Source organism: Schistocerca nitens, chromosome 1 (assembly GCF_023898315.1).
Source record: "Schistocerca nitens isolate TAMUIC-IGC-003100 chromosome 1, iqSchNite1.1, whole genome shotgun sequence".
NCBI classification, from domain to species: Eukaryota; Metazoa; Arthropoda; class Insecta; order Orthoptera; family Acrididae; genus Schistocerca; species Schistocerca nitens.
This window is the reverse complement of record NC_064614.1, coordinates 205,535,326-205,550,324: the sequence shown is the minus strand read 5'-3', so window position 1 is coordinate 205,550,324 and position 14,999 is coordinate 205,535,326. Positions and strand designations below refer to the sequence as shown.

Below are 14,999 nucleotides of genomic sequence, written 5' to 3'. Positions count from 1 at the left end.
GGTTCAGTATCCACCAGGCTGTAATACTCGACATCCAGTCCTCTCAGCAGAACTGTAAAGGAGAATATTTGTGTGTGGTCTTGTCTTTACATACTTTTATCTCGCTACGGTCGCAGGTTCGAATCCTGCCTCGGGCATGGATGTTTGTGATGTCCTTAGGTTAGTTAGGTTTAACTAGTTCTAAGTTCTAGGGGACTAATGACCTCAGCAGTTGAGTCCCATAGTGCTCAGAGCCATTTGAACCATTTGAACTTTTATCTGTAAAAATAATCGCCTGAGCTGTCAAGTCGTCTCTGCACAAGTCTCTTACTTTATTCCTGACGGAGCTACGATATATTACGGTAGTAACTCATTTGATATGTATTATAGCAATGTTAATTCCGTTTTTAACTATTTCTTTCCGATATTACTTCATACTCCGCGATGATTGTATCGGGTCTATAGGGAGCTTAACTTATTGTTGTCGTCTTGTAAACTTCTTAAACTAGTGCCTTGTATGCAGACTGATGAGAATACCTTTTCCCAGCAATCTTGGAAGTTTGAGCCGTCGTGTGACGCTAGCATAATTTTAACGTATTCCTTGATTAGCCTTGTGGCCACTGTTGTTTTTAAACTTTCTGTGTGTGTGTCCGTTTAATTTGAGTAGTAGAGCGTAGCTGTACCATCAGCTAGTGGCCTAAGTTCGATACGAGTCGTTATGTATCTTCATAACTAGAGTAAATTTTTTCCTTGGTCGTGTTCCTACGACTGTAAATGGCTCATGTAATTAAGCTAGACTACTTTATGAATAATTATTTTCTTATTTTAGATTTTCTTCGAAAATAATAGCAATGACCAGTTTCTATGTATACAGGTTGTAAACCTCTTGGATCCTAAATCGTTTTTCTTTGAGATAAATAAAAATGGTAGGAAATCTACACTCCTGGAAATTGAAATAAGAACACCGTGAATTCATTGTCCCAGGAAGGGGAAACTTTATTGACACATTCCTGGGGTCAGATACATCACATGATCACACTGACAGAACCACAGGCACATAGACACAGGCAACAGAGCATGCACAATGTCGGCACTAGTACAGTGTATATCCACCTTTCGCAGCAATGCAGGCTGCTATTCTCCCATGGAGACGATCGTAGAGATGCTGGATGTAGTCCTGTGGAACGGCTTGCCATGCCATTTCCACCTGGCGCCTCAGTTGGACCAGCGTTCGTGCTGGACGTGCAGACCGCGTGAGACGACGCTTCATCCAGTCCCAAACATGCTCAATGGGGGACAGATCCGGAGATCTTTCTGGCCAGGGTAGTTGACTTACACCTTCTAGAGCACGTTGGGTGGCACGGGATACATGCGGACGTGCATTGTCCTCTTGGAACAGCAAGTTCCCTTGCCGGTCTAGGAATGGTAGAACGATGGGTTCGATGACGGTTTGGATGTACCGTGCACTATTCAGTGTCCCCTCGACGATCACCAGTGGTGTACGGCCAGTGTAGGAGATCGCTCCCCACACCATGATGCCGGGTGTTGGCCCTGTGTGCCTCGGTCGTATGCAGTCCTGATTGTGGCGCTCACCTGCACGGCGCCAAACACGCATACGACCATCATTGGCACCAAGGCAGAAGCGACTCTCATCGCTGAAGACGACACGTCTCCATTCGTCCCTCCATTCACGCCTGTCGCGACACCACTGGAGGCGGGCTGCACGATGTTGGGGCGTGAGCGGAAGACGGCCTAACGGTGTGCGGGACCGTAGCCCAGCTTCATGGAGACGGTTGCGAATGGTCCTCGCCGATACCCCAGGAGCAACAGTGTCCCTAATTTGCTGGGAAGTAGCGGTGCGGTCCCCTACGGCACTGCGTAGGATCCTACGGTCTTGGCGTGCATCCGTGCGTCGCTGCGGTCCGGTCCCAGGTCGACGGGCACGTGCACCTTCCGCCGACCACTGGCGACAACATCGATGTACTGTGGAGACCTCACGCCCCACGTGTTGAGCAATTCGGCGGTACGTCCACCCGGCCTCCCGCATGCCCACTATACGCCCTCGCTCAAAGTCCGTCAACTGCACATACGGTTCACGTCCACGCTGTCGCGGCATGCTACCAGTGTTAAAGACTGCGATGGAGCTCCGTATGCCACGGCAAACTGGCTGACACTGACGGCGGCGGTGCACAAATGCTGCGCAGCTAGCGCCATTCGACGGCCAACACCGCGGTTCCTGGTGTGTCCGCTGTGCCGTGCGTGTGATCATTGCTTGTACAGCCCTCTCGCAGTGTCCGGAGCAAGTATGGTGGGTCTGACACACCGGTGTCAATGTGTTCTTTTTTCCATTTCCGGGAGTGCATATATATTTTTATTAATGTAAAATAATGTTCTGTTATATTAAGTCAATCTCATTGTAAATGTTCAAAATAAGCCCCAGTAGTGTCAGTACATTCACTACAATTGTGCATAAAATTTTGCCGCAGTATTTCAATTATCCCTGTTACATGTCGTGCAATGTAACGTCAAGATACATATTCCGCTGCAAGCCACCATACGGTGAGATACGGAGGGCACCCTGCACCAATACTAGTCATTCCCTTTTCTGTTCCATTTACAAACAGAGTGAGGGCAAAATGACTCTCGTGCTTACGTATAAACCCTGATTTCTCTTCTCTTCGAAGTCCTTACGCAACATATACGTTGGTGGTAGTAGAATCGTTGTGCAGTTAGCCGAAATTGCCGATTCTCCAGACTTTCTCATTATTGCTTCTCAAACAGAATGTCTTCTTCCCTCCAAGAATTCCCACTTGAGTTCACGGAGCCTTTCCGTAATACTTGTATACTGATGAAACCTGATGATAACAAATCTAGCACCAACCTTGTGACCTGCTTCTATATCTTCCTTTAATCCGACTTGATGGAGATACTAAACACACCATTCGCCTTTCCTACAACAGACCTAACATGCTTTTTCCATTTCATGTCACTTTGCAGCTTCACACCTAGGCATTTAGTAGACATGGCTATCAATCAGCACGTCATTAACAGCGTTTGGAGTATTGAAGGTTGTATTGCCTCTCATCTGTATTAACTTACATTTTTCCACATTTAGAGCATTTAGGAGGCAGTTACCAACTCTTATATGGCTTCTATTGGGATTCGTTCACTTTATGTAACGTTGTTTGTTGGTGTGGTCTTCAGTCCGAAGACTGGTTTGATGCAGCTCTCCGAACTATTGTATCCTGTGAGAGTCTCTTCATATCCGAATAACAACTGCAGCCTACATCCTTTTGCTTCTGCTTGCTGTATTCATCCCTTGATCTTCCTCTACAATTTTTATCCACCACACGTCCCTCCTGTATTAAACTGTTGATCCCTTAATGTCTCAGAATGTGCACTGTCAACCGATCCCTTCTTCTACTAAGGTTGAGCCACAAATTTCTTGTCTCCGCAATTTATTCAGTGCCTTCTCATCAGTTAGGTGATCCACTCATCTAATCTTAAGCATTCGTCTGTAGTACCACATTTCAAAAGCTTCTGTTCACTACTCATCCAAACTTTTTATCGTCCATGTTTCACTTCCATACACGGCTTCACTTCAGACAAATACCAACAGAAAACACTTCCTGACACTTAAGTCTGTACTCAGTGTTAACAAATTTCTGTTATTTGGAACCGCTTTTCTTTCAGTTGCCGGTCTACATTCCATACACCCTCTTCTTCGACCATCAATAGTTACTTTGCTCCTCAAATAACTAAACTCATCTACTACTTTAAGTGTCTCGTTTCCTAATCAAACTCCCTTGGCATTCAACTGACGTAATTGGAATATATTCTACACTCCTGGAAATGGAAAAAAGAACACATTGACACCGGTGTGTCAGACCCACCATACTTGCTCCGGACACTGCGAGAGGGCTGTACAAGCAATGATCACACGCACGGCACAGCGGACACACCAGGAACCGCGGTGTTGGCCGTCGAATGGCGCTAGCTGCGCAGCATTTGTGCACCGCCGCCGTCAGTGTCAGCCAGTTTGCCGTGGCATACGGAGCTCCATCGCAGTCTTTAACACTGGTAGCATGCCGCGACAGCGTGGACGTGAACCGTATGTGCAGTTGACGGACTTTGAGCGAGGGCGTATAGTGGGCATGCGGGAGGCCGGGTGGACGTACCGCCGAATTGCTCAACACGTGGGGCGTGAGGTCTCCACAGTACATCGATGTTGTCGCCAGTGGTCGGCGGAAGGTGCACGTGCCCGTCGACCTGGGACCGGACCGCAGCGACGCACGGATGCACGCCAAGACCGTAGGATCCTACGCAGTGCCGTAGGGGACCGCACCGCCACTTCCCAGCAAATTAGGGACACTGTTGCTCCTGGGGTATCGGCGAGGACCATTCGCAACCGTCTCCATGAAGCTGGGCTACGGTCCCGCACACCGTTAGGCCGTCTTCCGCTCACGCCCCAACATCGTGCAGCCCGCCTCCAGTGGTGTCGCGACAAGCGTGAATGGAGGGACGAATGGAGACGTGTCGTCTTCAGCGATGAGAGTCGCTTCTGCCTTGGTGCCAATGATGGTCGTATGCGTGTTTGGCGCCGTGCAGGTGAGCGCCACAATCAGGACTGCATACGACCGAGGCACACAGGGCCAACACCCGGCATCATGGTGTGGGGAGCGATCTCCTACACTGGCCGTACACCACTGGTGATCGTCGAGGGGACACTGAATAGTGCACGGTACATCCAAACCGTCATCGAACCCATCGTTCTACCATTCCTAGACCGGCAAGGGAACTTGCTGTTCCAACAGGACAATGCACGTCCGCATGTATCCCGTGCCACCCAACGTGCTCTAGAAGGTGTAAGTCAACTACCCTGGCCAGCAAGATCTCCGGATCTGTCCCCCATTGAGCATGTTTGGGACTGGATGAAGCGTCGTCTCACGCGGTCTGCACGTCCAGCACGAACGCTGGTCCAACTGAGGCGCCAGGTGGAAATGGCATGGCAAGCCGTTCCACAGGACTACATCCAGCATCTCTACGATCGTCTCCATGGGAGAATAGCAGCCTGCATTGCTGCGAAAGGTGGATATACACTGTACTAGTGCCGACATTGTGCATGCTCTGTTGCCTGTGTCTATGTGCCTGTGGTTCTGTCAGTGTGATCATGTGATGTATCTGACCCCAGGAATGTGTCAATAAAGTTTCCCCTTCCTGGGACAATGAATTCACGGTGTTCTTATTTCAATTTCCAGGAGTGTATTATCCTTTTTTTCTTTCGTTGATATTCAGCTAATATCCTTTTTTCAAGTCATTGTCCATTCCGTTCAACTGCTCTTCCAAGTTCTTTGTTGTCTCTGACACAATTACAATATCTTTGGCAAACCTTAAAGTTTTTATTATTTCTCCTTGAACTTCAATTCCTACTCCACATTTTTGTTTGGTTTCCCTTACTACTTGTTCAATGTACAGATTGAATAACATGGGGAATAAGCTACAGCCCTGTCCCACTCCCTTCTCAACCACTGCTTCCCTGTCCTGTCCTTCGACACTTATAATTGCCGTCTGGTTTCTGTGAAAGTTGTAAATAGCCTTTCGCTCCCAGTGTTTTAACCCTGCTACCTTCAGAATGTCTAAGAGGATACACCAGCCAACAATGTCAAAAGCTTTCTATAAGTCTACAAATGCTATAAAAGTGGATTTGATTTCCTTAATCAATCTCCAAAGGTAAGTCATAGGATCAGAACTGTCCCCCGTGTTCCTACATATCTCCGGAATCCAAAGTGATCTTCCCTGAGGCTAGCTTGTACCAGTTCTTCCATTCTTCTGTAAGGAATTCGTGTTAGTATTTTGCAACAATGACTTACTAAACTGACAGTGAGGCAATATTCACATCTTTCATAATGTGATTTCTTTGGAACTATTATATTCTTCTTGATGTCTGAGGGTGTTTAGTCTATCTCATACACCTTGCACACCAGTTTTGTCATGGCTGGCTCTTCCAAAGCTATCAATATATGTGACGATATGTCGTCTACACCCGGGCTCATGTTTCGTCTTGGGTCTTCCACTGTTCTGTCGGATTCTTCTCGCAATATCTTATATCCCATCTCACCTTCAATTACATCCTCTTACAGTTCTGTAATATTGCCTTCCAGTTCATCTCCCTTGCATAGACCCTCTATATACTCCTTCCACCTTCCAGCTTTCACTTCTTTCTTAGGACCGCTTTTCCGTCTGAGTTCTTGATATTCATATAGTTCGTTCTCTTTTCGCCGAAGGCCTCTTCTAGTTTCCTGCTACCTGTATCTATGTTTCCCCTAGTGACATATGACATATGTTTCTAAATTCTTATATTTGTCCTCTAGCCATTCCTACTTAGCTATTTTGCAGTTCCTATCAATTTCATTTTTTTTTTTTACCTTTCTACTGCCTTTCACCTGCTTCATTTACTGAATTTCTATGTTTTCTCCTTTCATCGATTGAATTCTGTATTTCTATATTTCTACAAGTCCTTGTCTTTTTACCTACTTGAGCCTCTGCTGTCTTCATTATTTCAACTCTCAAAGCTACCCATTCTTCTTCTACTGTATTCTTGCCCCTGTTCTACGCACTCGTTGCCTAATGCTCCCTCTGAAACTCTCAGCAACCTCTGGTTCTTTCTACTTAATCTTCTACCTTTCTACAATTTCTTCACTTTTAATCCTCAGTTGATAACCAATAAATTGTGGGTAGAGTCCACATCTACCCCTGGTAGATCTGGTCCCGAAATCTCTGTTTTACCATTACATAATCAATCTGAAACCATGCGGTGTTTCCAGGTCTCTTCCACGTGTACAACCTTCTTTCATCAGTCTTAAACCAAATTTTAGGTATGATTAAGCTATGCTCTGTGCAAAATTCTACCAGGAGGCTTCCTCTTTTGTTCGTTTCCCCCCCAGTCCATATTGACCTACTATTTTTCCTATTCTTCCTTTTCCTACTATCAAATTGCAGTCCTCCATATCTATTAAATTTTCGTCTCCCTTAACTATCAGAATAATTTTTTTTAGCTCATCATACAGTCCTTCGATCTCTTCATCAATGTACGGAGCCATTTTACATATAAACATGTGCCACTGTGGTGTGTGTGAGCTTCGTGTCTATGTTGGCTACGATACTGCGCTATACATTGAAGCTTACCAGCATTCCTATTTTATGGTTCATTATTAAACCCAGTCTATTTCCCTTTTTAAATTTTCAAACCTACGCGCGACATTCCAAGCTCCAATCCGTGGAATGCAAGTTTTGTTTCTCCTGATGATGACATCCTCGTGAGTAGTCCCCGCCCGGAAATACGAATGGGAGACTATTTTATCTCTGGAATATTTTACGCAAGAGGACGTCATCATCATGTAACCACGTAGTAGAGTGGCATTCCGTCGGGAAAAAGTATTACTGCAGTTTCTCCTAGTTTTCAGCCGTTCACAATACTTGACCGATTGAGGGGTGTAACATTTCAAGCTCCTACCCGTAGAATGCCAGTTTTGTTTCTGCTGATGGCGATATAGGTCGCTAGTTTTGTTTCTTCTGATGATACCCTCCGGAGTAGTCCCCGCCCAGAGGTCCGAATGGGGGGCTGTCTTGCCTCCGGGGTATTTTACACACGGGGATGCTATCATCATTTACGTATGTAGTTGAAATGCATGCCCTCGGTAAAATAGTGGGACTGTAGTTTCTCCTTGCTTCTATCCGTTCACAGTACCAGCACAGCAACGTCCTTTTGGTTGATGTTACAAGACCGGATTAATCAATTACACAGACTGTTCCCCCTGCAACTACTGGAAAGGCTGCTGTCCCTCGTTACGAACCAAACGTTCGTCTGGCCTCTCGACAGATATCCCAACGTAAATGTTGCACCTACGGTACGGATATCTGTTCCGCTGAGGTCCGCAAGCCACGTTACCAACGGCGAGGTCCATAGTTCATTTGTGGTGGGAGGGGGGGGGGGGGGGGGGAAGAGGGGGAGTACATGTAATACAATAGAAAAAAACAGCAGAAAAGAGGAAGCACTGATTAAGAGACGCATTGTTCGCGTGTTCAGGAATATTGATGTCGAAGTGAAATGGTACACGGTTGTGTATGGAGTTGGCGTCAAACATATAAATATGACATTACGAGAAGCCACTACTACCGAAAGTAGCTGCGAATGTGAAGTGGATTTCTTGCATGCAGCAACAATATAGTTTTTTCACAGAATCAAATAAGGTTAGGCGAAGGCTATGACAAATCTAGATGGCAACGCAGCTTAGCAACAATTTGCAATGATTTAGTTACAGAATTTTTATAGAATATGTTTAACTGAAGTATGAAGATTGTGCGTGGCCTTATAGATCAATGATCACTTACACTGATAGCTGATAAACCAAGAGAACATCAGTTACATAATTTCCAGTTCGCCCCTTCTTAGCGGCAACTTTAGATGTCCTGAGACACTCGCTGAGATCTGTCCTGAGGTGCTGGAGTCCATTAGGGATTTTAGTGCGAAAGAGGGGAAGAAGTCCATTGTTCACTCTGTGTGCATACCAGGGTGAGTTGTCTCAGATATGGAACGGGTCCTTCCATGTGTCACGAAGTAAATAGGGTTCCTGTGGGTGGTGGCTCATGTTCAGTACTAACGATGTGTGTCGCTTCGGATTAGAATAAATACTGTCAGGAATGCGGTGGCTAGCTGAAGTGGTAAAGACCGCCAGTCTTGCTTGCAAGATGAAGGTGGAGCTCACCACCTGCAGTATCGATGACAGGATCGATAGCCGACCTTTGATACAGAGCAAAGAGCAATATCTGAAAGAGAGTAGATCAAACACAAAGCGGAGGTAGACCACGAAAACGGTATTACAGTTGTATATTGTCGAAGCTGTGTTGGGGAAGAACCACGGCTTCAAGATTCCATAGAAACCACTAACGTATAAATCATTATAGGTATTAAAAGTTTCTACCGAGGTCCGTACGGTCTATAGAAATAATAGTCTAAACTCAATTGACAGTGAAGTGTTGCTGTTACAGTTAGTTTATGTAGGACTAAAATCGAGGTAAATAGCTTTTGTGAGTCAATATGGATAGAAGCTAGTCGACAACCGAAAAAATTTATAAGTTAACATGTTCTTTTTACTAACAACCCTCGCCCCCGTCCCCTCCCCGCCACCATCCCACCTCGACTCAAGGGATACACTTTATGAAAGGTTTACGGAGAATTTGAGTCTTATTTTCGAATAGGTAGCCAACTCATGCAGTTGTAGCTGGTGATGACTTCAGTCTACTTTAGATATTTTGACAAACATTTATATTGAGTGTTGGTGAAAGACACAAATTTTCGTCCAAAATTGTACTAAATGCTTTCTCCGAATATTGTTTTTAGCAATTAATTCAGAAGCTCACATAGGGTGTAAATGGTTGCAGCAACATACGAGACCTCTTAGCAACAACCAATGCAAGGCAGCCGCAAAACGAATGGAGAGATGACGACAAGACCGTTGTAACGAGATGAATACTGTAATATCTAATTCCAGCAAAATATGCAAAATATATGTGTTTAAAAAAGAAGATAGAAATTCATTTGACGCCTTCCTAAGCGACAGTCTCCATTCCTCTACTTCTATGTAAGCGTCTATCAAAAAGCACTCCGTCTTCAGGCCACAAGTGGCCCATCGAGACCCTCCGACCGCCGTGTCATCCTCAGCTGAGGAGCGGATAGGAGGGGCGTGTGGTCAGCACACCGCTCTCCCGGTCGTTATAACGGTTTTCTTTGACCGGAGCCGCTACTATTCGCTCGAGTAGCGCCTCAATTGGCATCACGAGGCTTAGTGTACCCCGAAAAATGGCAACAGCGCATGGCGGCCCAGACGGTCACCCATCCAAGCGCCGGCTACGCCCGACAGCGCTTAACTTCGGTGATCTGACGGGAACCGGTGTATCCACTGCGGCAAGGCCGTTGCCCAAGCGTCTACCAAACTTGGCTCAAAATTAAGGAAATTCTGTTGGTGACAAATTCTTGTAAAATGCAGCTGAAAGTTGATTCATGCGAAGTAATGAAAGCTATTAGAGTATCTCAAGCTGAATCCATATTTAAATATTTCCTTATAAGCGGCTTTCAGTTACATTGACGGCTCATGGAGTTTCTTTTCAAATGTGCGATAATCTCAATACCACCACTGCAATGGCGCATAAAATTTTGCGCCACTCTCTCAAACACCCCTGTTACAAATAGTGAACTGAGGCAAGCACCAAGGATCTTGCCAACAGATCCTCTTCGACTGCTACTGGTGTTTCACACACCAACGACACCATGGACACTGTAGGTGTACATCTTGTTCCATCATAAGTTAAATGTAGTTTTGAAAGTTCATGTAGTGAGTAAAACTCCGTATCTGAAAACCAGTCAAGGTCTGCAAACCTGTAAACTGTTCAATGGAAACACTAACGATGGTTGTGTAGTTTTACAAGAAAGCGTCACTAACGTAAATACGGCAGGTTGTTGTCTTATGACATATAAGCTGCTTACACACACATGCCACACACACACTGCGCATTCAGATCTTAGTACTGCTTGAGATATTAATTTCCATCATTGGTTTCTTGTCTCACATTTATTTCAGAATCGTCCACCGTCTGTATAATTTTGACTTTCTCTGTATCTACTAACGTCGCTGCAGTCTCAAGAAACGAAGCGATTAAGCGATACATTACCCTGTGGCGTGCCTTTGCTTCTTACCTTCTGATGAATGTTTTCCAGAGGCGGCCCCAGTCGCATCTTCTGAGTGAACCCTTTTGTTTTATACTTAATCGCAACAGGCAGGTACTTAATGTCACTGTTTTGAGGAAAGACCCTAGTGGAAGTTGTTTGCGATGTTTATAACTAGATGTACTCCGTGAAGAGGTGTGAGATTTAACCCAGTATATTGGAGCATAGCCTGGTGATCAGCATCGGAAACTGTACCTCATTAACCCTACTCCTCTTGCCACTCTAATCCCGTTGATTACATCAGAAACCTAATTCCACTTGTGAAATTTTTCCTGCTACCAGCATAATAATTTAAAAAAAAATTTTTATTCAATGTACGCTGTTACAAAACAGATTAGTTTCTTACTACTGAATAACAAATTTTAAAAAAACACTACGGTTTTTTTACAAAACTTTATTTCATTTATGAAAGAGGTTTTTATTAAAATTTCCACTCTGGATAAACTAATTTCATTAAAATATCGAACTACAGCCTAGATCCTAAGACTTGTATGTTTGATGTGAACGACAAATCGTCAATTTTTCAGCAGAAGTAGGCTCTTAATAGCCCACTGAGTTGAATATGCACATTCCTCTGCTTACATAGTGCTGACAATTTTCTTGTGACCTAGTCTGTGAAAGCAGACACGGCCATTTACTGTGTTCCTTAGTTCCATAATATTCCACTGTTCCGCATTTTGCGAGATACTGCATCATTGCCGTAACAGATTACCCAACAAGTAATTTAATCTAAGAAAGATTCACCTGTTATACTAATGATTCAGTTCAGAAAGAATACATTAAATACAATTGCTGGTGGAGTATTTATTGTTGTCAGAAGTAATTTACCTGCAGTGAAATTGAAGTAGATAGTTCCTGCGAAATACACTCCTCGAAATTGAAATCAGAACACCGTGAATTCATTGTCCCAGGAAGGGGAAACTTTATTGACACATTCCTGGGGTCAGATACATCACATGATCACACTGACAGAACCATAGGCACATAGACACAGGCAACAGAGCATGCACAATGTCGGCACTAGTACAGTGTATATCCACCTTTCGCAGCAATGCAGGCTGCTATTCTCCCATGGAGACGATCGTAGAGATGCTGGATGTAGTCCTGTGGAACGGCTTGCCATGCCATTTCCACCTGGCGCCTCAGTTGGACCAGCGTTCGTGCTGGACGTGCAGACCGCGTGAGACGACGCTTCATCCAGTCCCAAACATGCTCAATGGGGGACAGATCGGGAGATCTTGCTGGCCAGGGTAGTTGACTTACACGTTGGGTGGCACGGGATACATGCGGACGTGCATTGTCCTGTTGGAACAGTAAGTTCCCTTGCCGGTCTAGGAATGGTAGAACGATGGGTTCCATGACGGTTTGGATGTACCGTGCACTATTCAGTGCCCCTCGACGATCACCAGTGGTGTACGGCCAGTGTAGGAGATCGCTCCCCACACCATGATGCCGGGTGTTGGCCCTGTGTGCCTCGGTCGTATGCAGTCCTGATTGTGGCGCTCACCTGCACGGTGCCAAACACGCATACGACCATCATTGGCACCAAGGCAGAAGCGACTCTCATCGCTGAAGACGACACGTCTCCATTCGTCCCTCCATTCACGCCTGTCGCGACACCACTGGAGGCGGGCTGCACGATGTTGGGGCCTGAGCGGAAGACGGCCTAACGGTGTGCGGGACCGTAGCCCAGCTTCATGGAGACGGTTGCGAATGGTCCTCGCCGATACCCCAGGAGCAACAGTGTCCCTAATTTGCTGGGAAGTGGCGGTGCGGTCCCCTACGGCACTGCGTAGGATCCTACGGTCTTGGCGTGCATCCGTGCGTCGCTGCGGTCCGGTCCCAGGTCGACGGGCACGTGCACCTTCCGCCGACCACTGGCGACAACATCGATGTACTGTGGAGACCTCACGCCCCACGTGTTGAGCAATTCGGCGGTACGTCCACCCGGCCTCCCGCATGCCCACTATACGCCCTCGCTCAAAGTCCGTCAACTGCACATACGGTTCACGTCCACGCTGTCGCGGCATGCTACCAGTGTTAAAGACTGCGATGGAGCTCCGTATGCCACGACAAACTGGCTGACTCTGACGGCGGCGGTGCACAAATGCTGCGCAGCTAGCGCCATTCGACGGCCAACACCGCGGTTCCTGGTGTGTCCGCTGTGCCGTACGTGTGATCATTGCTTGTACAGCCCTCTCGCAGTGTCCGGAGCAAGTATGGTGGGTCTGACACACCGGTGTCAATGTGTTGGCTTCAAATGGCTCTGAGCACTATGGGACTCAACTGCTGTGGTCATAAGTCCCCTAGAACTTAGAACTACTTAAACCTAACTAACCTAAGGACAGCACACAACACCCAGCCATCACGAGGCAGAGACAATGTGTTCTTTTTTCCATTTCCAGGAGTGTAGTATGGGAGGAGGTTATGCTTGAAAATCGGACTAAACTATTAATCGGATCGTTTTACCGACCCTCCCGACTCAGAAGATATAGTTGCTCACCAATTCAAAGAAACTTTGAGTCTCATTTCACGTAGGTACCACATTCATACAATTATAGGAGCTAGTGCCTTCAACCTACCCTCAATATGCTGCAAAATTATACGTTTAAAGCCGGCGGGAGGCATAAAACGTCATTCGAAAGTCATTCGAAATTGTACTGAATGCTTTCTCAGAAAATTATTTTGAACAATTAATTCATGAGCCCACTCGAAGAGTAAATGGTTGCTAGTGCATACTTGATCAGTGAGCAACAAATAATCCTGGACAAACGGGGAGTATCATGACGAATACAGGAATTAGCGACCACATGGCAGTTGCTGCTAGGCTGAGTAGCGTAACACACACAACCATCAAAAAGAAACGCAAAGTACCTCTACTTAAAAAGGCTGATGAAAATGCTCTTAACGCCTTTTTAAGAGACTGTCTCCAATCCTTCCAATCTGATCGGGTAATTGTAGAAAAGATGTGGAATGATTTCAAAGACATAGTGTCGACGGCAATTGAGAGACACATACCACATAAATCAATAAGTGATGGTACTGATATCCCATGGTACACAAAACGGATCACATCTCTGTTGCAGAAGCAACGAAAAACAGCATGCCAAATTCAAAACAACGCAAAATCCCCAAGATTGGGAAAGTTTTGCAGAAGTTCGAAATATAGCGCGTGCTTCAATGCGACTTTTAATAATTTCCACAACGAAACTCTATCTATGAATCTGGTAGAAAACCCAGAGAGATTCTGGTCATAAATGAAGCACACCAGTGGCAAGACGCAATCAATACCTTCATTGCGCAATAACAACAGTGAAGTCACTGTTGACAGTGCTACTAAAGCAGTCATTAAACACAGATTTCTGAAACTCCTTCACCAAAGAAGACGAAGTAAATATTCCTGAATTCCAATCAAGAACAACTGCCAAACATAGAATTAAATATCCTCGTTGTAGCAAAGCAGCTTAAATCACTTAATAAAGGCAAGGCCTCCGGTCCAGATTTTATACCAGTTAAGTTCCTTTCAGAGTATATTGATACAATAGCTCTATATTTAACAGTTATACACAACCGCTTGCTCATAGAAAGATCCGTACCTAAAGCCTGGAAAACTGCTCAGGTCACAGCAATAACCAAAAAGGGAAGTAGGAGTAATCCGCTGTATTACAGGCCCATGTCACTAACGTCGATTTGTAGCAGGATTTTGGAACATATACAGTTTTCGAACATTATGAATTACCTCTGAGAAAACGATTTATTGACGTATAGTCAGCACGGATTCAGAAAATATCGTTCTTGTAAAACACACCTAGCTCTTTATACTCATGAAGTAATGGATGCTATCGGCAGGAGGCGTCAAGTTTATTCCATATTTTTAGATTTTCAGAAGGCTTTTGACACCGTTCCTCACAAGCGTCTTCTAACTAAAATGCGTGCCTATGGAATATCGCCTCAGTTGTGCGACTGGGTTCGTGATTTCCTGACAGAGAGGTCACAGTTCGTAGTAATAGACGGAAAGTCATCGAGTAAAACAGAAGTAATATCCGCCGTTCGCCACGGAAAGGTTATAGTCCCTCTATTGTTCCTGATCTATATTAACGACGTACACTAGGAGACAATCTGAGTAGCCCTCTTAGATTGTTTGCAGATGATGCTGTCATTTAGCGTCTTGTAAAGACATCAGTTGACCAAAATGAATTGCAAAATTATTTAGATAAGATATCTGTATGGTTTGAAA

At 45.3% G+C, this 14,999-nt stretch overlaps 1 pseudogene; it reads right to left on the bottom strand.

Annotated features, from left to right (window-relative positions):
- Window positions 1-9,839: 9,839 nt before the first annotated feature.
- Window positions 9,840-9,957, bottom strand: LOC126211808 (5S ribosomal RNA; annotated as a pseudogene).
- Window positions 9,958-14,999: the final 5,042 nt, after the last annotated feature.